Consider the following 27,870-nt stretch of genomic DNA (forward strand, 5'->3'; position numbering starts at 1 on the left):
TTACATCACATCTTTCTTTTCACATTGTCCAATATAATGTGAAAATGCCTCCAAATCAAATGGTATAGAAAAGAAAATATTAAAAACATGGCTCAAATAAATTAATCCAGGAAAAACATACAGATTCAGGCATGGCTGGTTACAAGGACTCAATCAACATTTTTTCATCTCCCCCTTCATCTAGAACAATTCTTTTCCTAGACTTTTCCCTTGAGGGAGGCCAAAAAGTAAGCTCTGGTGATCCTAGGGCTCCTTCCCTGCTGACTCACTTTTGTCAGCCAGAGTGTGAGCATTTTTATCCCAATATTCCCTACACTTTTTACTCTCTTTTACTGACTGAGCTGACTTAGGTCAATAGTTTGTCCTTCATCAAATCCCCTGGGTTAGGGCTGTGCGAATCCCTAATAATCTTTCCCCTTTGAACTGGGCATTCCACTTTCCCCAACCTGAAGGACTGAAATGAAGATAGTGAGTGACTCCCCAGCGAAAACCTACGACAGACTGACCTCAGTAACAAGGTAAATAAACACTGAGTGTCCAAAAATAACCAAGATTCTGTAAACATGCCAAAAGGTAGACGTCAAAACCTGAAAACATAACATTCCACTAAATACCAAAAAAATATATAGCATAATTACATTTCTTACTTAATCTTGGAGAATTAACCTCAACATGGAATACTGGGATCAAATAAAGCTACTTACCAAATTCTCTCCTGAATATCTTGGTCCAATGTCCTGTGGCTGTAGAGAACAGTCATTTCAGCTGGTTAAAGGTCGAGATGACTTTATTTGACGGCTACAGAGGAAACAGAGAACCACACGGCGAGAAGCAGGGCAGGTGTAGCTGACTCTCACATGAGAGCTGGAGTTTCTCCAGGAGGTGATCTAAGATTTCATAGTCTTCCTGTCTCTTCATGTCTCTGCACATCCGCATCATTCTCTTCTCCCAGATTAACTTCTCTTTTCTAGGATTAAGGATGCTGGTAAAAATGGAGTTTCTACCCCCCCCCCTTTTTTTTCTATCTTGTGAAACTTGCCACTGGAACATTGTTTATTTCCTTTCTGATACTTCTCCCCGGAAATGCATTTTGCCAGTGCTTCTGAAATACAAAGATGCCACTCCAGCCCCTTTACAATGTGGCCTTCCATTTAGAACATATTCCTCCATTTCTTCATGTTGCTGGACTCTCCGGGTTGGTTTTGTGCATGAGATGAAGCAGCCACCTTTCGGATCTAGAAAGAGAGGTGTCGCACCGATGGACCTTATCTTGCAGCCCGGCCCTGGCTCGTGGACGTCTCTCAGCTTTTTTGACCGGTCAGCAGCCTATTTTATTTTTAGGGCTCCCAGTGGGTGAGGCTGTGACCAGACTTGTCAGCATCCTGATGGGGGCGGCGGGGGTCTCAGTGGGCACCTGACGGGGGCTGACAGGAAACCCAGCTTCAGGCAGCAGCTCTTCTACAAACGCATAGACATGGTCTTGTGGGGGCAGGAACAGAAGCTGCCAGAACCAGGCGTCTGGAGGTGTCTCCAGGGCAGCAGTGACAAATACCGGGTCTCCAGACGAGTGTGGAAGCTCCCGTGTGTGGCGCCGGGGACAGCCGTGCGGGCGGAGGGGGCGCCAAGATGGCAGCGCAGCCTCTTCATGCGGGGAGGCTGGACGTGAGCGCTTCGCCTCAGGCCGGAGCTTCTCACAAACAGGCCTCTTTCTCACGGGGAAAAAAAATTAAAATGGAGGTGTGTTTCAGTCCTCAGTCTGGGCTCTGCCTGCCCAGACTCGGTCTCTGGTGGCTGCAGTCCTGTGAGGCTCCAGAGTGTACACCCTGCCCAGGGTGGTGCATGGAGCACCGCAGCTGAGGGAGTGCAGAAAACAGCCTCAGGAAGTCTCTGGAAAGGATCACAGTTGCCCTCACCACGTGTCTAATTAGAAGCCGCCTGTCAAGCTGCACTGAGGGGATGAAAATTAGGCCTCTTTCACAGAGGAGGACTCAGCTCCTGATCTGTCGCCTCCTGCTCTGCCCTGGAGGTGGCGGCTGTTGAAGAACTTTCTCTCGTGGGTGGCAAGCCTGTGGGACCCCACTGGGTGACCAGAACAAGGAAAGTACATGGGTACCCTGGTGGCAGCTACGAAAATCTGGACCGGAGAGGCATTGACAGGGGCCGCTGTGGAAGGTTCCAGGCAGGCGCTGGGGAGGCCCGCGTATGGCGCGTGGTGGGGGGCGGGGGGAGATGACACCGCCCACCGGGCCCCTCTGCAGGGCTGCCCAGCCAGCGGGACCTCCGCGTGTCACATCAACACCTGCCTCTCAGGTTGACGCTCCGAAACAGCAAAGGAGCCTCTTCCCACACGACCTCTGGCACCCCTCAAACGCAGTTTCCACGGGGACCTGAGGCGGGTAAGTCCGGTCTGTAACCCTTTGCATCCCTTTCTCAGATCCGCATACCCCTGTGTGTCTTCTGGACACCGAACTCCGCTGATTTTCAAAGCTGAATGTTTTAGAGCCTTGTCTCCCAGGTGTAGATCTTAAAAGTTGGGGTGCTCGATGTGGAGTTCAAAGTCGAGTCCTCAGGAAGCTCTGGGTGTCGAAATTCCTCCTAACTGTGGGTCTTGGCACTGGGATGGCATTAATGGCCAGTTGGTGCCCCAGCCTCTGCCACCTGCTTCCAGGAAAACTCCATTTTGCCCTATGTGATACATAGGAGTCGCTCCACTGGCTCTTAGCGGTTTTTTGTTGTTGCTGTTTTGTTTGTTTGTTTTTCAGGGGAGGTTATTCCATATGTAGCTGTAGATTTGGTGTCGTCTTAGAAGGAGAGGACTCCGTGGTCCTCTGGCCTTGCCATCTTGAAGGGGAACCTCATCTCCATGTGATCTTGTGACGCCCCCACGGGCTCATGTAACTCACTGTGTTTCTTATTCCAAAGTCTTGACGCAGAATTGGATTCGGGTATCCTGGGTCAGGTATGCTGTACCAGGAGGTACATTTGGCTATAGCTGAGGAAACAGTTGGCATATGAGGGAAATCTGAGAGGAGGATGTGGCTGTGGGGGAAATGAGGGGTGCCACAAGGTGGGCTAATATCAGGGATGTGAAAGCCCACAGTCCTTACACTTCATTTTGAGGCTTTGTGGTTCAGTTTACTGGTGCTGACAGCAGACTATCTAAATTTCAAGCCTAGGGCCATCTCCTATTTATGTGACTTGATTTTCTTAATCTCATCTGCAAATTGGAATGATGTTCACTGTAACATCATAGAGTTTCTATGAACCATAAAAAACTAATAGAGCTAAAACTCTTAGATTCCTGGTTGGAATGCAGAAGGCATTAAATAAATATTTACTCTTATTAAAATAGTACATCCATAAGCTCTGTGGCCAAAGTGACAATTTCAGAAAAAGTCTCAATTGATGCACTGAATGAAATACACAGTGAGAGCCAGGAAAACAGATCATATACAGCTTCAAGTCTTGATAATCAAGAAAAATGGAGACCAATGACTAAAATTGACATTGAAGGCAAAATTTCCTGATTCCTTGCCTATGAGCCCCACATTGAGCTAGCAGCTGTGACTTTTGCACTAGGACAACCAGCTCCAGCCTCCAAAGGATTCATTGTATTCAAAACTCCTCTGCTCAGCTGTTGAAGCTTTTGCTTGATCGACTTTACATGGAGTGAAACTTGCCCCACTGAAAAGTGGTGGGTGGTTGAAGCCCAACATAGCATATCCTCATTAAGGCAGGGTGTGGAGGCACGAAACCCAATTATGGCAACCTGAAGCCCCCATGAAGGGGCTGCCATCAGGGGCTGTCAGCCACTCTTGCCTCAGGGCAGCAGATAATAACTTCACACTTGGCACTTGGACGACCAGCTGGGTTCAGCTTCTCCTTCAGAGTGCAGGCACATGAAAGGCATTACCTTTCAGAATAACAGAAATGTCCTGAAAGCAGCAGGGAGATGGAGTATTTAATAGGTATGTTCTCCTGGTAGGTGAATGTCAAGGAGAATGGTCTTAGGGTTTTGATTAAGTGTTACCAAGACATGAACACAGAGGTGTCCAAGCAAAACTCAGACACGGTTTCACAGCCAAGTGAGCCGGTGGGTTTTATAGGAATAAACTCCACTAACTCAGAAGAGGTTCTGTATGCTGAATGCACCACAGTTATGACATGAAGTCACAAAGAAAGTCAAGAAGAACTTATTAAATTCATATATAATATCCTTAGTACAGGTAAAAGTTAAAAAGTCAGGCTCCACTTTCACTGACTCCCCCAGGACATTGGTAACAACCTATAATACTGATGGTATGGTTTGGAAAGGGCTTTTCATCATATATGTACTGAGGTATAACTTTAAATCACCCCACATGGAAGACGTCAACATTGTCATGTAAATAAGATGTTGAGCACAGCGCTTGAAAAATAGTAAACATTCAAAAACAGTATTTTTCTCTCCCTGTGAAACATGCCCTTTGGAGTAAGAGTTCCTTATATTATTTAAATTTTTATTTATTTGATGACCACATATATAATGTAACTGTGTGCCAGGTAATTTTCTCAGTGCTTTATATATAAAAATTCATTTAATCATTACAGGACATTTATCAGGTAGGGTCAATTATAAACCCTGCTTTGAAAATGGAGTAACTAAGCTGTAGAGATGGTGTGTGTGTGTGTGTGTGTGTGTGAAAGTCTCTCAGTCATGTCCTACTCATTGTGACCCCATGAACTGTGCATGGAATTCTCTAGGCCAGAATACTAGAGTGGGTAGCCTTTCCCTTCTCCAGGGGATCTTCCCAACCCAGGTCTCCCGCATTGCAGTCGGATTCTTTACCAGCTGAGCCACAAGGGAAGCCCAAGAATACTTGGGTGAATAGCCTATCCCTTCTCCAGCAAATCTTCCCAACCCAGGAATCAAACTGGGGTCTCCTGCATTGCAGGCAGATTCTTTACCAACTGAGCTATTAGGGTAAGATGTTAGGTGGCTAATAAATGGTGAAGCCCGTCAGGATTTGAAGTCAAAAATGCATGCTTCTAGTCACTAATACCATGGTCTCTGTTCTTTGAGAACAGAGAGGAGGTACATTTTATAGTTTTATCTGGGCTTGGGAAGTTCCTGACTCATAGGAGGCATCCAGTATATGCTTATTTAACATCAGGAAAAACAAGCAATACAGGTTCCTAAGACCCTGGTACATACCTTTACCATATGCACTGAAACAATTTATATTCTCACTTAAGAACTTAAAAGAGAAAGGGCTTTGTGAAAACAGTAGCTTTTTGCCTGTCTGCTCCACCAGTCCAAGTGGAGATTAGAGAGCAAATGTAATCATGAAAATGGGTAGAGTTTTCATTCTATTTCTCAGGCCTAAAACCAAATATTCAGAAGTTCAACGTTGGATCATCTTGTCCATTCCCAGGCTGCTTTGACTCTCCGTTTGTTTTAGTTCCTGCTCCTGCTATGATGGGATAAAAGATATGTATTAGGAGGCTCTCTTTCTTGAGCCTTTTGATTCCACCTTCAGGTACAACTAATTTAGGACTCAACGTATATCACTGATGTTTGGCTACACATCCATCTTTTTCATTCACCTTTTTCAATTTAGGTTGCATTCTCAGTTTCCTCTTTCAACCTAGTCAACTGGCCACATCAACTCCAGGTTTTATACTTCCTTAGCTCTTTTAGCCCTTTCTCAGAAACTCTAGCCAGTTTTGTTATAATGCATAGATTTGAATTGAGTTATATGCCATCTATAAACAAATCAACTAATAACCACTTTTGTTTGATCCTCTTTGGAATATGGGAATCAAATTAACAGTTACTTTGGATCAGGAGAATCTGATACTGATTGATTAGGCCAGGCTAAGTGCTCTACCTTTGGAGCAAAAGAACTGATGAGTGACTCTGCAAACAGGTTCTGTGCAGTTCAGGCATGATATTTGTTCTTGCAGATGCAAACAACTTCCATTGTAGAAACTTAAGAACAATCTAAATGGATATTGGAGAATTAAAATATCTAATAGCTCTCACTTTTTTCTTCTCATACACCCTCCCCATTTCACTGCTTTAAAGTTTCTCTTACTAAGAACATGTCCATTTGACTTTAAACTTGCCATTATTGGAAAATCTAAGTGCCATGGGCACAATCCTCATTCATCATGTACAGGAACAGAGTGCTGTCATCTTAAAAGAATTATCAGCCAAGGCTTATTCCCTGAACTACTTAGAAGCATCTCTTCTCTCTTTCCAAAACACCAGAATGAATCAATTTCCTGCAAACATAAGTACATTTCTTTAGTTTTTAAATTCATAGCTGAGGCTCTTGATGCATTTCTTGTTCCCACAGAAAAAGGAAGGCATGCAAGGGCAACCCTTGGGCTTTTGGGGGTGAGTTAAGTCACTTTGGCACTTTTAAAATATTGGATTGGCCAAAAAGTTATTTCAGTTTTCCCATCTAATTGCAATAAGCAAGTTTGAGTAGGAAAAAATGTGTAATTTGTGAAACTGTGTATGATTTAAAGGATAATGATACAACAAACACTTGTTACCCAGCTCTCAGTCCTTTGGAAGGCTCCTGTGTGTTCCTCTTTTATTGCCTCCCTTTTCCTAGAGTACCCATGATTTTCATTATAATTTTACCACACATAAATCTCCATAACAATATACTGATTAATCTGGCAGGTATCAAATCTACTTAATAAAATGTTCACAATTATATTTTGCCATGACTTGTTTTTTTGCTTGTTGTGTCATTTCTGAGAATGATACATATTTTTTTTTCCCTTTTTTTTTTCCTTTTTTTTAATTTTTACTTTATTTTACTTTACAATACTATATTGGTTTTGCCATACATTGACTTGAATCCACCATGGGTGTACATGCGTTTCCAAACATATTTTAGTATATAGCTGTCCTTCAATCATTTTTCTGATATATAGTACTTCATTGCATGACTAGACAACCTTGATTTTATAGTTTACTCTTGATGGGTGTCTGTTAACGATCTCACGTGTGTTTCCTGGTATAAGAGTACAAATGTTTTGTTAAGGACTATCCCAGATACCACTTGTCTGGGTCATAGGGCTTGCCCATCTTCAACCTTACTAAGTAATGCCAAGGTATTTGCCAGATTGGTTACAACAATATACACAATATATTGCTTAAAACAATATATAGTTCAGTTCAGTTCAGTCGCTCAGTTGTATCCGACTCTATGTGACCCCATGAACTGCAGCACGCCAGGCCTCCCTGTCCATCACCAACTCCCAGAGTTTACCCAAACTCATGACCATTGAGTCAGTGATGCCATCTAACCATCTCATCCTCTGTTGCCCCCTTCTCTTCCTGCCTTCAATCTTTCCCAGCATCAGGGTATTTTCAGATGAGTCAGCTCTTCACATCAGGTGGTCAAACTATTGGGGTTTCAGTTTCAACATCAGTCCTTCCAATGAACACCCAGGACTGATTTCCTTTAGGATGGACTGGTTGGATCTCCTTGCAGTCCAAAGGACTCTCAAGAGTCTTCTCCAACACCACAGTTCAAAAGCATCAATTCTTCTGCACTCAGCTTTCTTTATAGTCCAACTTTCACATCCATGCAAAACAATATTTAACAATACACCAAATTGGTTATAACATATTGGTTAAAACAGTAGTGTGTGTGTGTTTAAGTAGATCCACATCCATACCAACATTGATGCTGAAATACTTTTCTTTTAATTACAGTTCATTTTATAACAATTTTAGATTTACAGAAAATGTGTGGCACATTCGCAGTATTTCCCACACCGAGTTTCTTCTATTTGTAACTTTAGAAAAAGTTACATTTAATGAACCAATAATTGAAACACTACTATTAATGCAAGTCCATACTCTATTCAAATTTTTATAGTTTTTACCTAATATCTACTTTTTCTCCAGGAAACTCATTACTTTGCCATCTGCATTACATTTATTTGTCAACTCTTCTTAAACTTTTCTTGGCTAGACAGTTTCTCAGACTTTGTTTTTAGTGATCTTGACAGTTTGCAGGAAGGCATACTGTTCAGGTATTTTATAGACTACTCCTTGATTGGGTATAGTCTGAGGTATAGTCTCATGATGACAGTGGGACTATGCATTATTAGGAAAAGACCACAGAGGTAAAGTCCCATTCTTATCACATCATATCAAGAGCACATGTTATCAACATCACTTCTCATTCTTGATGTTGACCTTGATCACCTGGCTCAGGTAGTGTTTGTCAGATTTCTGCACTGGAAAATTACCCTTTCCATATCATTCTCTTAGAGGCATGTTGTAATTCCTTGAGGGTACTGTATCTACATAAATCATTTGGAATTTTTCTTCATGTGAAATTTGTCTATTTTATGCATTTATTTATTCATTCCAACATATGGTGTGTATGTGGTGTGTGTGTGCATGTGCCTGCTCAGTTGTATCTGACTCTTTGTGACCCCATGAAGTGTGGCCAGCCAGGCTCCTCTGTCCATGGGATTTCCCAGGCAAGAATACTGGAGTGGGTTGCCATTTCCTACTCCAGGGGAACTTTCCAACCCAGGGATCAAATCCGCACCTCCTGCATCTCCTACAGTTGCAGGCAGATTCTTTACTTCTGAGCCACCTGGGAAGTCCCATGTATCAGCATAGACTTACCTATAATTATTTTAAACCTTAGTTATAATTTAATACTATTTTATTTATTTTTGTTGCTCAAATTGTTCTGGCTTTGGTTACTGGGAGCTCTTTGGAAGACTTTAATTTTGTCAATATGGGTGCATAATACGTGATATCTCCTTAGGGTTTCAATTACATTTTTGTAATTCTCTACTCTGAGAATCGTATTTAATATTTTTTCTATTGGTTTGTATTTTTTCTCATTGATTTCTTTTATTATGCTGGATACTTTTTTTTTAGTTCTATGTGTTAGAGATATTAGATATTTTCTCCCAATTTTTGGCTTCTCTTGTATTTATGGACTCTATTGTCATACTACATTCTAGTATTAAAACAAATAGATACTGATTCTTCTCTTAATGGTTTGACACATTGAAAGATTAGTTAACAAACTCTTAACTGCCTAAGATCATAAAGATATTCTCCAAGATATTGTTTTATAGGCTGCCTTTCCCCTAGGTAAAATTGATTTTTGTACACAGTGTGAGGTAGGGATCCAATTTCTGTTTTCTTCTATAAAGATGATTGATTGTCTCAGCACCATTTATTAAAGAGTAAATTGTTCTGCCAATGATCTAACAACATTTTAAAAATGTTGTACATTGAGTTTCCACATTTGTGTGGGTCCTCATCTAAGATCACATTCTATTCCATTCTTCAATTTTCTATCCCTTTTATTACTAAAGCTGTATTTATTTTTTTATTTTACTAAGACAGATCTTTCAAACTTGTCTTTAGATGTAACTTGGAGATTCTTTGTCATTTGCTTTAACATAAAATAGTCTAGTATCTTTTTGTGAGGTTCCACAAAGATCAAAACAAAACAAAGAGAGTTGCTGGAATTGAATTGAATCTATACATCAACTTGGAGGAAACTGATCTCTCTACTGTCTTAGGCTGTTTACAATATTCCAACTCATGTAAATGGTTTATATCTCCATTAAGTTATCTTTAATAATTTTCAAAAAAGATTAGGATTTTCTCCATAATAATATAGTCTGGTTTTTTTTAAAATCTATTTATTCAGCATTTATTGAGACCATCATCCATAGCAGAAACTAAGTATACATTTGATAAAAAAAGAAAAAAGAGAGGAAAGCATGGAGAGAGACAGAAAGAAAGATAAACTATAACCTTGTCTTCTAGGGTATTGCAAGCTAAAGTTAAATTCTGTTAAGTAATTGGGAAATCAGTGAAAAGTTTTGGGGAAATAAATAAATGTAAATATACCTGACTGCCTCAATAAAAAGGAATCAGGGATGAGCAAGACTGAAGGTAGTGAAATGTATTGAAAATAAAATCTAGTGTCAGATGAAAGTGAAGTCCCTCAGTCGTGTCCAACTCTTTGCAACCCCGTGGACTGTAGCCTACCAGGCTCCTCCATCCATGGGATTCCCCAGGCAAGAGTACTGGAGTGGGTCGCCGTTTCCTTCTCCAGGGGATCTTCCCAACCCAGGGATCAAACCCGGGTCTCCTGCGTTGGAGGCAGAGACTTTAACCTCTGAACCACCAGGAAGTCAGATGAACCATTTGTAAAAAGCCTGCAGTGCCAAACAGGGTAAAAAAGTGAAATACTTGCATACTTAAGATGGAAAAGGAGGGATTCATTAAAAGAAATAATTTTAAGGACTATGCTTCAAAATAATTCTTTACAATTTATATCTGAAATTTAAATGTTAGAGCAACTTAAAATGTCCATTCATAGATTTCAGTTCTACTCTGAAACGTCAAGGACTTTCATTCAATTATTGGGTACAACAATTTGAAAGACAAAGAAGTTCCTTTGTGATCTGAGCAAGTTGTTTTACCTCAAAGGATTATTTCTTCATTTTATATGAATTAAGAGTTTGATTTTGATCCCTGAAGCCCCCACCCCCAAACAATAAAGGGTTGTGATTATGTATTTCTAGGTACAAGAATAACCTGGGCATTGAAACCCAAAATTAACCTAATAGAAGCTACATGAAAATTTAGAGGATATTCCCACACTCTTTGGACAGGAGACATGGGTAAAAGGGATAGAAATTCCTAAAGATATGGGTGAGGATGGAGGAAAAAAGTGATGTCCTATGTATAGATTCCTATCATTAATTTACTCATCATTTTCATAACATTTTCTACTTATGGCCCAAGTAACATTATACTTGCTCTAAGGTAGCAGTGTGGTTAGACCATTTTATGAATCCTGCTAAAGGGCAAAGTGAATGCCTGATTCATCTTTGAACTCCCTGTGTCTAGAACTGAATTTTGTACATAAGTGTCCAGAAGAGCTGATGTTTCAAAGAGAACAGTTCTGTCATTGCACTTGAAAGAGACAGTCACTGTAGACATGTGTGTAGTTGTTCTCTGGAGGTAAAGCAGTCCTGCCAAAGGCTACTTTTGTGTGTGTTCCTGGGATCCCTACTAGGTATCCAAAGAGTTTTTATTTAGATCTCCTCAAAAATACCTGCAGATGAAGTCATCAAAATTGGGTCAGCTGGTTAGTGAAAAATTACCAGGAAGTAGTGACAAAGTTAAGTGTTTGCAACATCTGCACAAATATCAAAACTATCTTTGTCAAAAATAAAAAAAATAGAATACCAGGTGATTTCTTCTCCATCAGAATTAGTTGTTTGTGGCCAATTAGCTGAAGCCAGGTGCTTCATTCTGAAACAAATTTTAGTTTTTTCCCTCCTGAAATAAGATATTTAAGAAGCAATATAACTTATAATGAAAATTGCACCAAAAGGCACAATTAGATTTTTCCAAGATTAAAGTTTATTTAAACATAAAGCAAATTTGAAAAATATCCACAGTGAACATAAAAATACTGACCATCTACATTCTAACTGTTAGTATTTTACTCATCTTGTTTTTGTTTTACATATCTATTCATCTGTACCTCTATGCATTAAACCTTCTCATGCTTACACACCTCACAGTCAATTGCAAACATCAATAGACAGCTCCCAGATATTTTAGCTGTGTGTGATTTACTATAAAATTGTAGGTTACTGCAGTGACCACCTCACGGATCACATGTAGTGAGTGAGAGAGTAATAAATTCTCAAAGGATGGGTTGCTGTGAAAAGACATAAATCCATTATGAGAACCCAAGCCAAGACTTCCTGATTCCCTCTCTTTGCTGAGTAACACTGAGTCTTGCATATCTAATGGGAGTGCTTGACTAGTTATGTAGATCATAATTACTGCTGTGTATTAAAAGACACAGATGTTATTTAAACAAAAAGAAAATTTTTCATGTAGGACATGTAATTTGACTGAATCATGAGGCATTAGGAAGATTTCAACACTGACACACCTAGCATGATGTTCTGCCCAAAGGAAATACTTAAACAAAACATTTTCAAATCCTTTTCAGATTTTCAATGTATCCCTTCCTTATTCAGTATTCATCTAATATGACTAATCTGAATAGGTGTAAACATCTTTTGCTCCCCAAAGCCCTTACTCACTGCTTCTTTCTGTGATGCTCAAAGGCTATACAATATAACATGAAAAATGAAAATCTGCTTCCCCACAATAATAATGTGCTTCCATTCTCTGCTTCTCATGCTGATGTTTTAATTATTAGGTACACATTTTGTAGAGTAGAAAGTATATAGTTTGATAACTTTTCCTTTCTGCCCTAGTGTTTTTAGGAGTTACAGTTTTTAAGTAAAGAGAATAAGTATTGGGACTGAAGTCTAACTAGTTGCTTCCAACATTAATATCCATAGATGTCAAATAATGAGTTTTTTGACTGGCATGGTGGTTGCCTTTTAAGTGACAGCATGTGTCTCTAGTCCTTGTCTGCCAACATTGTGATTCTTAATTTTTCTTTTAGTTCCTGTAAAATAAAAACTAATAAGCTGGCAAGAGATCCATCCAGAAGGTACCAGTTTAACTGATTTTCCCAACTACTGTGCAATACAGTGACACAACAGTAAGTCTTAGTTTCTCCAACATGTGTGTAATGGGCCACATGTAAGCAATGTGTCTGGTATATAGTAGACATTCTATAAATATTTTTAGATGTGCATGTGGGCTTCCTTGGTGGCTCAGATTATATAAAATCTGCCTGCAATGCAGGAGACATGAGTTCGATCCCTGAGTCAGGAAGATCCCCTGGAGAAGGAAATGGCAACCCTCTCCACTGTTCTTGCCTGGAGAATTCCATAGACAAAGGCGCCTGGTGGGCAATAGTCCATGGGGTCACAAAGAGTCATATACAACTGAGCAACTAACACTTTCACTTTTCACATGTTAAACTATTATTTATTCCAGCAACAAAATCAATTTGAAATACATACATATAACAGCATATTTAATATTATTTTATTATAAATAGAATAGCCTACAATGTATTATAAATATAATAACCTATAATAACAAATGAAATCAAAGACTACAACAGTATACAGAATAGGTAGGTAGTATATTCATTTCCTAGGGTTGCCATAACAAATTGCAACAAACTTGATGGATTAAAAAAATCCAGATATTTATTTTCTCACGATTCTGAAGGCCAGAAGTCCAAAACCTAAGTGTCAGCATGACTGTCCTCCCTCTGGATGGTTTTTGGGAGAATTACCTCACTTTGGCCAGATATTGTTGCCTCCAGACCTTCTTCCTGGCTGCATTACTCTAATCTCTACCACTTTCTCCCCCTGGCTTTATTATACTCTGTGTCTGAGACTCCTTCTCTTGAGTCCTTTCTTTTAAAAGGACACTTTTCAGGACTTCTCTGTCAGTCCAGTGGTTAAAAATCTGCCTTCTGATGCAGGGGACATGGGTTTGATCCCTGGTGGGAGAACTAAGACCCCATATGCCGAGGGGCAACTAAGCCCACACAACTACTGAGCCCACATGCCACAACTAGAAAGCCCATGTGCTGCAAATACTGAGCCAGTGTGCCACAACTAAACCCAAAGTAGACAAATAGCTTTTTCAGAAAAGAACAATTATGTTTGGTTGTAGGGCTCACCCACATTGGAGAAAGAGATGGCAACCCACTCCAATGTTCCTGCCTGGAGAGTCCCAGGGACAGAGGAGCCTGGCCGGCTGCCATCTATGGGGTCACACAGAGTCGGACATGACTGAAGTGACTTAGCAGCAGCAGCAACACATCATAAACCTCATCTACACATTGTTAACATACATCTACAAAGATTCTCTTTCCAAATGAGGTCACATTCACAGGTCATAAGGCTTAGGGCATGGATATAAATATTTGTGGGCCACCATTCAACCCACTTGGATAAGGAAATGGCAACCCACTCCAGTATTCTTGCCTGGAAAATTCCATGGACAGAGGAACCTGGTGGGCTACAGTCCATGGGGTCACAAAGAGTCAGCCACGACTCAGCACATCAGCACATTCAACCCACGACTCATTCAGTATTTTATTATGCTCTCACAATGCTTGTCATGTAATAACACAAGTGAAGAGAATATTATGCAGCACAGCTTTTAAATTAGCATACTGTATTTAAGGAACTGTTGAGAAATATAAATGATGTATTTTTAACTTCAGCTGCAATTTTCATTCTCAAAATCTTTGCTGTGTATAATGGATCTAGACCTCAAATCATCCAAAAATGTAACAAACTGTGGCTGTGAAGAAAATTCCGTAATTTACCTCTAACAACATTAAAATAAAACTACCATAGTTCTTAAAGTGGCAATTCTAATTAGAGAAACAATCATCAGGGCATCTCCTCTGAGGAGCTGGAATCCTTCAGCAATTTTTCAAAAATATCTGTATCGAAGGCTTTTGGTCACAGAGCCAAAATCAGTACAGGAGAGATAAAGGAGTTAAAGTACAAATCATATATCTGATAGCTTTTACTGTTGTTTTTTTCCCCTTTGTAATTGAAAACATCAAATGAAATATGTGGATTGAATACTTCTTCAGTAATTTAGTGACAATTGAACTTGGCACATTTAAAAATTTTTATGTAATCAATTGCTTGAATTCAAATAAATTTACTTTCAAGGTTGTCTACTCATCTGCCATTTTATGAGCTACCTCTAGGTTAAAGGCTCTCTGGAAACCTAACACAACTATTTGAGTGGATAGTCAGAAAGGCACATGTGTCAAACCAATGGCATGATATAGATTACACAGGTTTGTCAAAAAAAACCATAATTTTGGAGCTACACATTAGCAAAATGATCACACTTTAATTTTATTTGGTTAGCATTGCCTCCAGATTGGTGCTGTACATTGGCTGATCATCTTAATTTTTTCATGCCTACTCTTGTCTTTTGCTCATTTTCCCTAGGGATTTTAGAAGGATGTTAATCGGATGCCTTCAAACCAAAAACTGAATTTCATAGGGTATGTGAAGATGGGAGTAAGAGCTTTTAGATGCACTGGACAGTGTGAGACAAGACACAGAAGCCAAAGGTGTCCAAGAGACCCACAGAGGAAGGAACAGAAGAAGAGCCGCTGATTGTTTCACAGCAGAATGCAAAGGGAAGTGGATGGGACATGAGCTGGGAGGGGAAGGCGTGGGTCCTGGAGAGGGTAGGAGAAATGGTGAAGGTTGATGGAAACATCTAGCAGGAATGCCCAAACCTTCTACCACTGAGCAGCAAATGGTTGAGATAAATTTCTACATCTCCCGACTTTATATGATGGTCTCTATGAAGGAGTTCCCTGTTTGTGTCCTATATAGTCCAGCCCACCCTTACATTGATTGTTATTATTGGTTAGTCGTTAAGGCATGTCCAACTCTTTTGTCACCCCATGAACTGTCAAGAGCCTGCCAAGTTCTTCTGTCCTTGGGATTTCCCAAGCAAGAATACTGCAGTGGGTTGCCATTGTCCTTTCCAGGGGATCTTCTAAACCCGGGGATCGAACCCATGTCTCTTTCATTGGCAGGCAGATTCTTTACAACTGAACCACCTGGGGAGCACTCTTACACTGATTCAGTTCAGTTCAGTTCACTCGCTCAGTCGTGTCTGACTCTTTGCGACCCCATGAATTGCAGCACACCAGGCCTCCCTGTCCATCACCAACTGCCGGAGTTCACTCAAACTCATATCCATCGAGTCAGTGATGCCATCCCAGCATCTCATCCTCTGTCATCCCCCTCTCCTCCTGTCCCCAATCCCTCCCAGCATCAGAGTCTTTTCCAATGAGTCAACTCTTCTCATGAGGTGGCCTAAGTATTGGAGTTTCAGCTTTAGCATCAGTGTTCCAAAGAACACTCAGGACTGATCTCCTTTAGAATGGACTGGTTGGATCTCCTTGCAGTTCAAGGGACTCTCAAGAGTCTTCTCCAACACCACAGTTCAAAAGCATCAATTCTTTGGTGCTCAGCTTTGTTCACAGTCCAACTCTCACATCCATGCATGACCACTGGGAAAACCATAGCCTTGACCAGACAGAACTTTGTTGGCAGAGTAATGTCTCTGCTTTTCAATATGCTATCTAGGTTGGTCATAACTTTCTTTCCAAGGGGTAAGCGTCTTTCAATTTCATGGCTGCAGTCACCATCTGCAGTGATTTTGGAGCCCAAAATAATAAAGTGTGTCACTGTGTTCACTGTTTCCTCATCTATTGCCATGAAGTGATGGGACCAGATGCCATGATCTTAGTTTTCTGAATGTTGAGTTTTAAGCCAACTTTTTCTCTCTCCTCTTTCACTTTCATCAAGAGGCTTTTTAGTTCCTGTTCACTTTCTGCCATAAGGGCAGTGTCATCTGCATATCTGAGGGTATTGATATTTTTCCTGGCAATCTTGATTCCAGCTTGTGCTTCCTCCAGCCCAGCGTTTCTAATGATGTACTCTGCATAGAAGTTAAATAAGCAGGGTGAGAATAGCATGCACATTATTACTAGAGATGAGACCTCTGAGGGAAGTGAACATAGTCCACAAAGTAATAAAAAAAAGCTATGCTTTAAGCCCTTGAGTTGAACTGGAGAAGGGAAGGCTTCACTAAAGAATTGAATCTACACTATTGATACAATATATATAAAATAGATAACTAATGAGAACCTGCTGTGTAGCACAGAGAATTCTACTTGATGCTCTGTGGTGACCTACCTGTGAAGGAAATCCAAAAGAGATTGACTTTGCGGTACAGTAGAAACTGATTCAGAAGGCAATGGCAACCCACTCCAGTGTTCTTGCCTGGAGAATTTCAGGGACAGGGGAGCCTGGTGGGCTGCCACCTATGTGGTCGCACAGAGTCAGACACGACTGAAACAACTTAGCATCAGCAGCAGCAGCAGCAGCAGCAGAAACTGATTCAACAGTGTAAAGCAACTATACTCCATGAGAATCTAATTTATAAAATTTAGAAAGTGAATCTAGACCTGAGATATAAAGTAATAAGTAGAATTTACAAGTGAAAGGAGGAAATGGGAAAATTGGATGAGAGAGAATGGCCTTATGGTGAAATGTGCAAAAGATGGGTGAGAAGTGGGAGCTTGGTAGAGTTCAGGAACCAAAGATGACCAGTGCATCAAGATCTTAGAAGCTAATAGGGAAATTGGCAGGACAAGAGGCCAGGGAGTAAGCAGAGCCCACTGCCTACGTCTGTTTCTCAGCCTTGAATAAGAATATCATCACCTAGGGAAGGTACATGGTTGGATGAACACTCCCTTCCACTGCTGGTGGAACAGAACAAGTTGAAAGAACAGCATTATTTATTGGATCCAGCTTGTCAAATACACATTTTCCTCCTTTTGAGGCTTTATGATAACAGGTTGCTTTTCTTTTAGCTGGGAGTTCATTTACCTTAATCTGTCTTCTGTTATAGTTTCTGGTATCCTTGTTTAATCCCTTCCATTAGATTGTAAGCTCCCAGCCTAGCACTCTTATAATAAATATTTGTTGAGTGCAAAGGAAAAGCATTGCAAATACCAAGTTTATCTGTGGATTTGCAGTAGAATACCAGATCCATTGGATCCTGGTGTCAGTTCAAATTGCTGCTTGAAAATGTGTGAAATATATTTTGGGTCTTTGGAGTTTCTTGCTTCTTTATATATTAGCATTCTTTCATAGTTATTATTCTTATTTTTGTTTTATTTTTTATTTTATGACATTATCTTATGTATTCTATATTCCAGATCTTATATTCATTCATTCATTCACTCATAATTATGCATGAATTCATATATATATATATATATATATATATATATCACACTTGGTACTAGAAAACATCTAAGGCATAATTCATGAGAATAAATTAATAGTCTTCCATCAATATGAGCATATTATTTAGACTTCTGGATCTCCATTTGTCAATGGTGGTGATAATATTGACTACCTCACAGAACCTCTATGAAGGTTCAATGAGATCAGACACATAAGGTACAATATCTTGTAATATAGAAGTCCTGCATCCATACCATCAACTGCTATTATTTCTATAAATGTTATGATGATGATTATGGCAGCAGTGGTTGTGCAGGAGGTATGGGAATGTCTTTGTGAGTTACAGAATTAATATCCTTTCTATGTACTACAATTATTTTTGGCTTTAACATAGTTAATCCGCAGTTAGTACTGAATATGACATTTCAGGTATTTTGAATCTGAATATGGAAGTAAAATCATGAATAACAATAATTGGTACCATTTATTGAATCCATGCCGAATGCTAAATTTTTGATTAGTACTTTGTATGTACTAACATACAAAGCAGGTTTCCCTGATGGCAAGGTTGGTAAAGTATCCACCTGCAATGCAGGAGACCTCGGTTCGATTCCTGGATCTGAAAGATCACCTGGAGAAGGGATAGGCTTCCCACTCCAGTATTCTTGGGCTTTCCTTGTGGTTCAGCTGGTAAATAATCCGCCTGCAATGGGGGAGACCTGGGTTCGATCCCTGGGTTGGGAAGATACCCTGGAGAAGGGAAAGGCTACTCACTCCAGTATTCTGGTCTGGAGAATTCTATGGATTGTACACAAAGAGACGGACAGTACTGAGTGACTTTCACTTTCACCTTCACTTTGTATGTATTAATTTGTTCCATACATCAACCTTGCAAGGCAGGGATTATTGGCTCTATTTTATGACTGAGAAAAGTAAGGCTTAGATAGGAATCTGCTAAAGGCACATTGATTATAAACTATGACATCTATGTCTAGTTCCATTAGGGGAAACTGGAATAATCATTTTTAGTGTGTGTGTGCCGGGGTCCAGCCCCGGTGGATCCAGGGTGATTCGAAGGTGGGGACAGAGTCGGCGTCCTGGAAAAAACTTATTTAATTACAGATATAGAGGGAGATTAGAAACAGATAGTGTAGTAGGAGAATTAGTGGAGAAAAGAGGCTGAATAACTGGTTTACATGGAATACCAATCACCACCTACGTAGGCCACAGGCGTCTTTCCATTCTCCCAAAGGAGAGGAGGCACTGAGGCCTCCCCGGTCCGATCTCAGAAGCCCAGGCAGAATTAGCAGGCTTGGTGAGTACCCACATTTCAGATGGGAATTCAGCCAGGAAAATGGGGAGCGAGAAAGAAACAACATGGGGGAATCAGTCTTTCCAGAAACTGATTCGATTTCTTTATTTTTTAGGTTTGTTTATATACCTTTTTGTTATACATAGGGAAGAGTACAGAGTCACGTAGGGATCAGCAGACCTGACCCTTGTCACAATCAGGTGCTTCATATAAAATTATACAAAGGTCTTATGAGTTTCATCATCTTTTAGCCATGAGGTCTACTGACATTTTATGGCCCTTTCTGATACTGGTCAGTTAACCAGAAAACTTATTTTCCCAGGGGTGATTTTTTCTTAAATCAGGCGCCACCCTCCAAATAAAGTTGCATTCCTATAGGGTGAGGATGTAGTGAGTTACAATCAAGAAAGGAATTTACTTAACCTAAGGTTTAACATGATTAATCTTAAAGGTTAATACTTACTTTTCCTATATGCTAGTTATATTCATTATAAGGGCAGGAATATGGAGATTTAGCAGCAAATATTGGCTCAACAAATGTAAACCCTTCACCAATGTTCCCCTTAAGATCTATTTTGTCTTAAGATAGTGATAAAGTTACATAGCATAGTGATTTATAGTGATTTATAACAAAGTACAGTGATCTGTAACAAAAGAGAAGATTCATTAACTCAAAAAGTCTAGTATTGCTAACATCAAAAAACTACTATGTTTCTTTTTCTATATTCCAAATACATTGATTAATACATTCCCAGGTGCCTAAGGATATGGAGGCCTGATGGCAATCATTGACTCATCAATGAAAAAAGCCCTATGCTAATACTCCAAACTCTCTGTGCTGTTTATGGCTGAGAGGCTGTCACACAAGCTAGTCTGTCAGCAGAGAGGTTTGACCTGAGACATCCTTGTCACACACAGGGCAGGGAATTAGCAGTAATTATTGGCAGGACAAATGAAAAAACTCTTCACCAATATAATTCTTAATCATCCTACTAATACTATACTAATGATCTTCTAACTTCTCAGAAGAGTCTGTTTTTAGAAAGTTTTAAAACATCCCGTGCCCCTAACATTTGGGAGGCTGTAAACAATCACATGCGGCCGGACAAGCCTGACCAGGCAGGCCAGAGAACCTCCAGAGTTCGTAAGTTGAAACACTCTTATCACGCCCAGGAATTTTTAGTAACTGGAGCTGCAAGTTAACTCCTTCTCTGAGAGAAATGGTTATGGGGGAGAGCTCCCCGTAAAGAACTCTGGTTTTGGGGGTAGATGCTCGGGAACAGGGGGTTTCCTGAGGCTTGATCATGCCTTTGCATATGCCAAGCTTCCTTCCTCATGACCTTTGCCATGGGCGGAGTGCCTCACGCTGGCTCCCAACATGTGTGATTCCTCTGAACCACTTAGGAAGCCTCCATATCAAATTCTGAGAGATCTACCTCCCTGAGTCAGTGTACACTTTATTCTAGTACTTGCATATTTTATTAATATCTTCTGTTTACTCATCTCTGTTTCCAAAATTCTGATTCTTCCTTAAAGACAAAGTGGGTGGGATTTATATACATATTCCTTTGAACACAGGGTCAAACACATTGAATAAATGAATGAGAAAGAATGACCAATGTGCACATACCCATTCATATATATGCTACCTTGAAATGCAAATCCAGCCATTTAGTTTTAATGGCATAGAAACTGTTGCAACAGTGGTTGGGTTAGATGGACAGTAACTACACTTCTGGACTGAACTTCAAGAGAACCTGAGTCTAGTTCTGGATCACTGTCATTAGCACTTTTAATTCTTGATAAATTCTTTAGCATCACAGTTTCCTCATATCTAAACTAGCACCATAGGACTAGATTACCTGAAAACACAAAACAAAAAACCTCACCCTATTTTGACATGTGATGACTCTGGACTTTAAACCAATTCTTCTTTCCTCCCTATGCATACAGAACACTATACCTCCCAGCCTACCATACAGATAATTCTGAGGAGCCTTGGGTGAAAGAAACATGTGAAGAATCCTCCTATTTCTCTCTTGCTCTATCTCAACAATCAGAAGCAATATGTTGAGATGGCAGAGCAATGTGATGGAAGTGGGGTCCATGTATTAACACCAGTTCTTGGAAGGAAGCTGCCCTGGAGGTGAGTTCCCTGAGAAGAAAAAAGGTCAAGTTCAAGACTGACCATCTAAAGCCTAATAATCTACTTAAACTGAGAAACATGGGGATGAGAAAGCAAAGAAACAATGATTTAAGAATATATGTGAATAAATGCTATGTGCGGTCACTGGCACAGAGTGGAAGAAATGCTTCATAAGACTTTTGCCAATCATTTTGTTGTCAAAGAAATCTCCAGAGAGATGATATGGGGAGGGTGGTGGGAGGGTTGTTCAGGATTGGGAATTCATGTACACCCGTGGCGGATTCATGTCAATGTAGGGCAAAACCAATACAGTATTGTAAAATAAATAAATAAAACAACCCCCCCCCCAAAAAATAAATAAATAAAAATGAAAAAAGGCCTATGACTTAACATCAAACTTAAAATGCTTCTTGGTCCACCACTTCTTATGGGATGAGAAGGCCAAGTGGCCTCCAAGAAGAGCATATGTCTAATGTAAACTTTGATTGTGGCCAAGAAAGAGAATGAGACGAAAGAACATCTAAGAGAATGACACCAGGCGCCGTGGAAAACAATGACAATCTTGAAAGCTAAGGGTTTTGAGGAGATGGAATTACAAGATAGAAACAGATGTGAACTTTGCTTGATGATGGGCAATCCACAGCAGCTGGAGCTAAAGCAGACATTGTATGAACCAGGTACACACTTTTGTGAGTTAAGCCTCTGAGCTTTGAGGGTTGATGCGTTATCCCAGCACAGACTACCTTAACTGGAATATTACAGCTCTATCTTCCATTTCTATAAAACATAGTAAGTTGTATCTTCCCAAGTACACATTTGGTCCCTGATTTTGTGCAACACAGTATTGACACCTCGTTCTTGATGACCCACAGATTCCCAGATAAAGCACAAAGGAAAATATCTTCCTTAAAGTAAAGCAAACTAGGGCACTGGGCATCTCCAAGAGTAGGTCTAATAAAACTTCCCCAAATTCCTAATGGATATTCAGAGAACAAAATGCTTAGAAAAGCTGGATCACTTTCCTGCTTTCAAAGCATTATTTGTATTGTCATAAACAGTAAAAATCATTCTTCCTCTCAGAAAACCAAAGACTTTTGTTTCGTTTTTTATAAGTTTAAATCTATCAGAAATTCAAAGTAGGAAATATGTGTCCATGTTTCATGTTTGTTTAAAATTACTTGTAATAGACCTGTACTTAATTCCTTTTTAAATTAATTTATTTAATTAGAGGGTAATTACTTTACAATATTGTGATGGTTTTTGCCATACATTAACATGAATCAGCCACAGGCACACACGTGTCCCCCCATCCTGAACACCCTTCCCACCTCCCTCACGACTCCATCCACTTAATTCTTTCTGAGATAAGGGATGTGAATGTGTGAGTCTGTGTGCCTGTGCATCTGTGTATGCATGTCCCGATGACTATTATAAATCTGTGTATGATCTGATAAGTTACTTTAGCAAGGCATGTCCTTCTGTTCCAAGTATTGCAGACAACAATGTGAAACCAAATCTCGAGCTATTGAAATGCAGCTCACCTTTTAGTGAGCATCCTGGTTTGTCATTTAGCAGTGATTAAAAGCTTAGGAGTGGCTGTGCTATAAGTGTCAAGCTGAGAGCCCACTGGAGACCAAGTCCACTAACATGCAAGAGGCCCTGAGAGTATATCTTAGAACTCAGTCTCTGATCTCATCAACAAGAAGCACCAATACACTCAAGCTTTGCAAAACGTGACTCCCTCCCATTTACCACAGAAATCAAATGCCTTGTATTTTTCCCCTACCAATTAATGACTTATTTTATTCATCTTTACTTCCAGATGACCCTTGAGAAGTTTGTAGATTCTGAAAGATTTTTCAATCAATGTTTAGGCGTATGAATCAGTGTGGCAGACATCCGAGACTCAGCTGAAAGTGTAGGTCAGACTAGATCCATAAATGGTATTTCAATGACCTTCCTTCATACTGTGTGTTTCAAGTGTGGGAATGTCAGCAGGCCATTCTTTTCAGGCTGCCATTGCACATTTCAATGACAGTGCCCTGCACACACATAAAAGAGTCAGCACAGAACCCCCACTTTTGAGGGAGCAGCTGTAGGAGCAGCAGCAGCATAGCTACCATTTAGTGAGTTTACTAGTTGCAAGGCATGGTTCTTCTACAAGCTTTAAAATAAACATTTAGTTAGCCATCAAATTACCCTTATGATATCTATTCCCATTTTATCAGTGAGGAAATAAATGAGCATCAAAACATCCAGGATGTCAGACTTTTCTCCGTAATGATCTTCAAAGCTCACTTTCGGAGCTGCCACACCAGCAATATAAAAGCAGACTGGAGAGCGGCAAGGAAAGCAGGAAATTTTTTTTCTCTATATAGGTAAAATTGCCTCTCTACATGAGAGTTGAGTCCTCCACCCTTGCATCCTGGATGAGAAGCATTCTTCTTAAAATGAGCTCTAGTACGGAAGGCACAGAAGGGCCTCAGTCCCTTGAGACTGTAGTAATTTAACTTATGGTTAGATGCTATCCTAGCAGAGTTTGAAATCAGCCTTAAAAAGACCTTGCACACACACATGTTCAAAATAACCTTTTCAAAAAAGCCCCAAAGAAGTTAAATAGTAAGTTCAAAGCCTTTGTTATTTCAAAAACTTAATTTCCTTTAAATTTACCCTAGCTTTTAAATATTATGATACTCCCAGGTATGCTATCTTAAAAAAAAAGAAAAGTAGAAGTGCTAGCCTGCATCCTAAAATTGCTAGAATTCACATAGCTTTTCTTATATTTGGGAAGCAGTTTAATATATATTTTAGGGCATTGCCTTCACAGCTAGAAAAGTGAGGCTCAGAGGTTTAATAACCTGCTGTACCTATCAGGACGGGCAAAGTTATACTGCAATAATGTCAATGCAGAAATCTCAAAGTCTTAAACCACTCAGTATATTTCTTCCTTAGTTTATTCCACTGATGGTTGGGAAGAAGGCTCAGGTGAACAAGGTCACTCAGGAACTCAGACTGATGGAAGTTCCCTCCACACATGTGTTTCTGTGAAGGCAGAAGGAAAGAGCCTGGGGAAACACATGGCGGTTCTTAAAGATTCTGTGTAAAAGTGGTATGTATCACTTCTACACACATGTCATTGGCCAGAGTAACACAAAGGCCAAGTCTAACATCAGTGGTGCGAAGACAAATACAAGTCTCCCCACTTTGCCATCTTTCGTCTGCCTCTCAAGTGCCTTTTCCACCTGCTTCTGTTCCCTAAAACCATAGAAACCATAACCCTGCACTCCCGTGTCTGCTGGGATATTGGCGGAAGGAAGGAAAGTCAGGTGAGTCTGTTTAATCCCTGGTCACCTGCAGATGATGTCACCTCCAGCCTGCTGTATGTCTCGACCTGAGGCCACTGCTTCCCTCTGGGCTTCCTTCCCTGTAGCAGTCCCTCCTTGCAAGTCCTGTCCTACTCCCCGAGCTCATCCATTTACATTTTGATGAGTAACAGCATCTCTACCTTGAACCCTAAGTTTTTAGACTATTAAATTTATATTCCACAGTCTTAATTAATAGTCTCTTTGTAAATAACAACACCTGGATTTCTCCTAATTTGGGTGCACCATCTGTTTTCTGTTGGGACACTGAAAGGGCAGCAAATAATAGAGAAAAATAATCCAGGCTTCTGTGCTGTCCTGTGGTGACACAGTGGTGAGCATAGGAAAGAGGGATTATTAATGATATCTCACTGATCTTCAGAGAAGGAAACAGCAGCCCACTCCAGTATTCTTGCCTGGAGAATTCCACGGACAGGGGAGCCTGGTGGGCTACGGTCTGTGGGATCGCAAAGAGTTGGACGTGACTGAGCACACAGCACACCGATCTTCAGTGATAATATATCAGGAACTATCCTGTGAAAGTACATATTTGCCAAATAATTAAAACCATATTTCTTACCTGCATATGCCCCAGGTAAGTCTAAAGTTTTTTGTTTTTGTTTTTGTTTTTTTAAGTAAAAACTTAAAACTTTAAGGATATCCTTTAAGACATTGTTGGGAATATTAAACAAAAATTGTCTGCTCTTTCCCAAATAATCGCTATCGTTAATTTGCCCAAAGTGATTCCTAAATAGTAAAGCAAGAGTCCAAGAGATATGCTTTTAGATACCCAATATATTAAACATTGATTATATTGGGAGTTTTATCTAAAACTCCCTTAATCACAGCTTGTCATACTATCTTTATTGATTTGTTACTGCTCACACTGTTCGTTAAAATGCCAGAGAGCAAGGAATTCATTTTTAGTGCTCTTCCAGACACCAGATTTTTATCTCCTAACAGTATAATTCAAGGTCAAGGGTGTTTATTGTGTTTAGACAGAAAAGTAATCAAAGTAGCTTGGGTTTAAAAACACACAGAGAGAGGGAAGTTTGCAGTTTTTGCTTACCCTAAGGATTGCAGCTTTGATCATAAAATGTGATCTGAAAAGTCTCTAGATATTTGCTGAGGTTTCAAGGTTTAAAGTGGGAGGTTTTTTTTTTACTTTCCTTTTTTATTTCACTAGTTGCAGAAAGAGTGATAGTAATTATTGCCTTTTATTCCCAAGCAATTTTGCTTTCTGAGTGACTTCATTTCAAATTCTGTGATCTATCTCCAAGGTAATCTTAAAGTCAACAGACTGCTTAATTCACCACTTTGAGGGACAGAATGTTTCATTTAGTAATGTCTCCAGCCAGTTTTTCACCTAATCTTAAAGTTCTCTAGAAATAAAATGTTCAATATTTTGTTTATGTTTGATCCATATAAATCCTAGTGGAGTGTTAGGTATATCCCATCAAAAAAAAATGACAAAATATAAAACTTTTCCTCTTTTAAGGACACTCTACTATGAACTTCTCAGATCAGAAATAATTAAATTTCTACTTATGTGCAAATACTGAAAGCTCCCTGTAAGTTGATGAGAAAAAGAGACAAATCTCTGAAGAAAAGGTTGCTAGTTGGCAAGGAAAGAAAAGATATAAGGCTATAAGTGATGTTCAAGTTTACTGAAAGGAAAGAGAGTATAAATATGGTGAAAAACGAGGTAGCATGTCTCTCGCCCCTCAGAATGGCAAAATGTATGTAAACAACAATCCTATTCTGGGGAGGATGTAGGAAAATTATTATTTTTTTCCCTTTAACTTTTTGTTTCATGTTGGAGTATAACAGGTTAAAATGTCATAATAGTTTCAGGTGGACAGCAAAGGGGGTCAGCCATACATATATATGAGTCCATTCTCCCCTCTTGTGCATCTGCTGCTGCTGCTAAGTCACTTCAGTCATGTCCGACTCTGTGCAACCCCATAGACGGCAGCCCACCAGGCTCCCCAGTCCCTGGGATTCTCCAGGCAAGAATACTGGAGTGGGTTGCCATTTCCATCTCCGATACATGTGAATGAAATGAAAGTGAAAAGTGAAAGTGAAGTCACTCAGTCCTGTCCGACTGTTAGCAACCCCATGGTTTGCAGCCTACCAGGCTCCTCTGTCCATGGGATTTTCCAGGCAAGAGTACTGGAGTGGGGTGCCATGCCTTCTCCATCTTGTGCATCATTGGTACACAAAAGTAAATGCTGTTCCTCTTTTGAAATCTAGCAGTGTCTTTGGAAGTAAAAAAAGCAAAATACCTATTTTTGATCAAACAAGCTACCACTATTGGTAGTTTCTATAGAAATGAATGCAAAAATATACATAAAAGAATATTTATTAGTTTACTATTCTTCTGGAAAACTGCAAACAACTTGAGTCAATAGAGGCAGAATAAATTGAATCTAATGTTAGATACAATACAAAGAGTGAATTAGATTCATGATTACCAGACTGGTAGGAAGAGAAGTAAAGTATATGCTAAGAAAGCGTGCAAATGCATATATATAGCATGATTGTATTTTGGTAAAAGCAGTATCCAAAATTGTCTATATGGGTGGCAACCAGTCTCTAAGATGGCTCCCAATGATGGCCGCCCCTGAGTGTTCATGCTATTGTGTCAGTTCTTCCCTCAGAATTGGTCTGTGTGACCAACAAAGTACAGAAGTGATGGCGTGTGATTTTTCAAGGCTAGGTCATAAAAGAAATTGAAGCGTATGCCTTTCTCTTTATATATAACTGTTTTTTTCTGGGGTAAGCCAGTGGCCATATTGTGAGGAGTCTCTAGCAGTTCCACAGAGAGATTCCCATGGTGGGGACTGAGGCCTTCTGCCAAGAACCAGCCAGGAACTGGGGCCAGAGCCTGAGTGAGGGGGTCCTCTTACAAGGACCCTGCCAACCTCCTAACCACAATCTCAGCAGAAACTTTGAGCCAGAGCCACCCACCTAAGTCACTCCTGGATTCCTGACTCTCTGAAAGTCTGATATAATAAATATTTTTGTTTTGTGAGTACCAATCTGTAGGTGATTTGTTACACAGCAACAGTTAACTGATGCAGTATGTAAAGTTGTGGAAGGACTCATCACACTGTTAAATTGTTACCTTAGGGAAGTAGAGGTGGAAATAACTTTTGAGGTAAGTTTTAACTTCCTTTTTTTTTTTATTTCGTGTTCTACAGTTATCTTATAGGAATAGTTAAATGCTCCAGACAGCATCCCAGGGATTTATGTATTTGATTAACCAACAAATACTGCAAATA

Source organism: Capricornis sumatraensis, chromosome 10 (assembly GCF_032405125.1).
Source record: "Capricornis sumatraensis isolate serow.1 chromosome 10, serow.2, whole genome shotgun sequence".
NCBI lineage: Eukaryota > Metazoa > Chordata > Mammalia > Artiodactyla > Bovidae > Capricornis > Capricornis sumatraensis.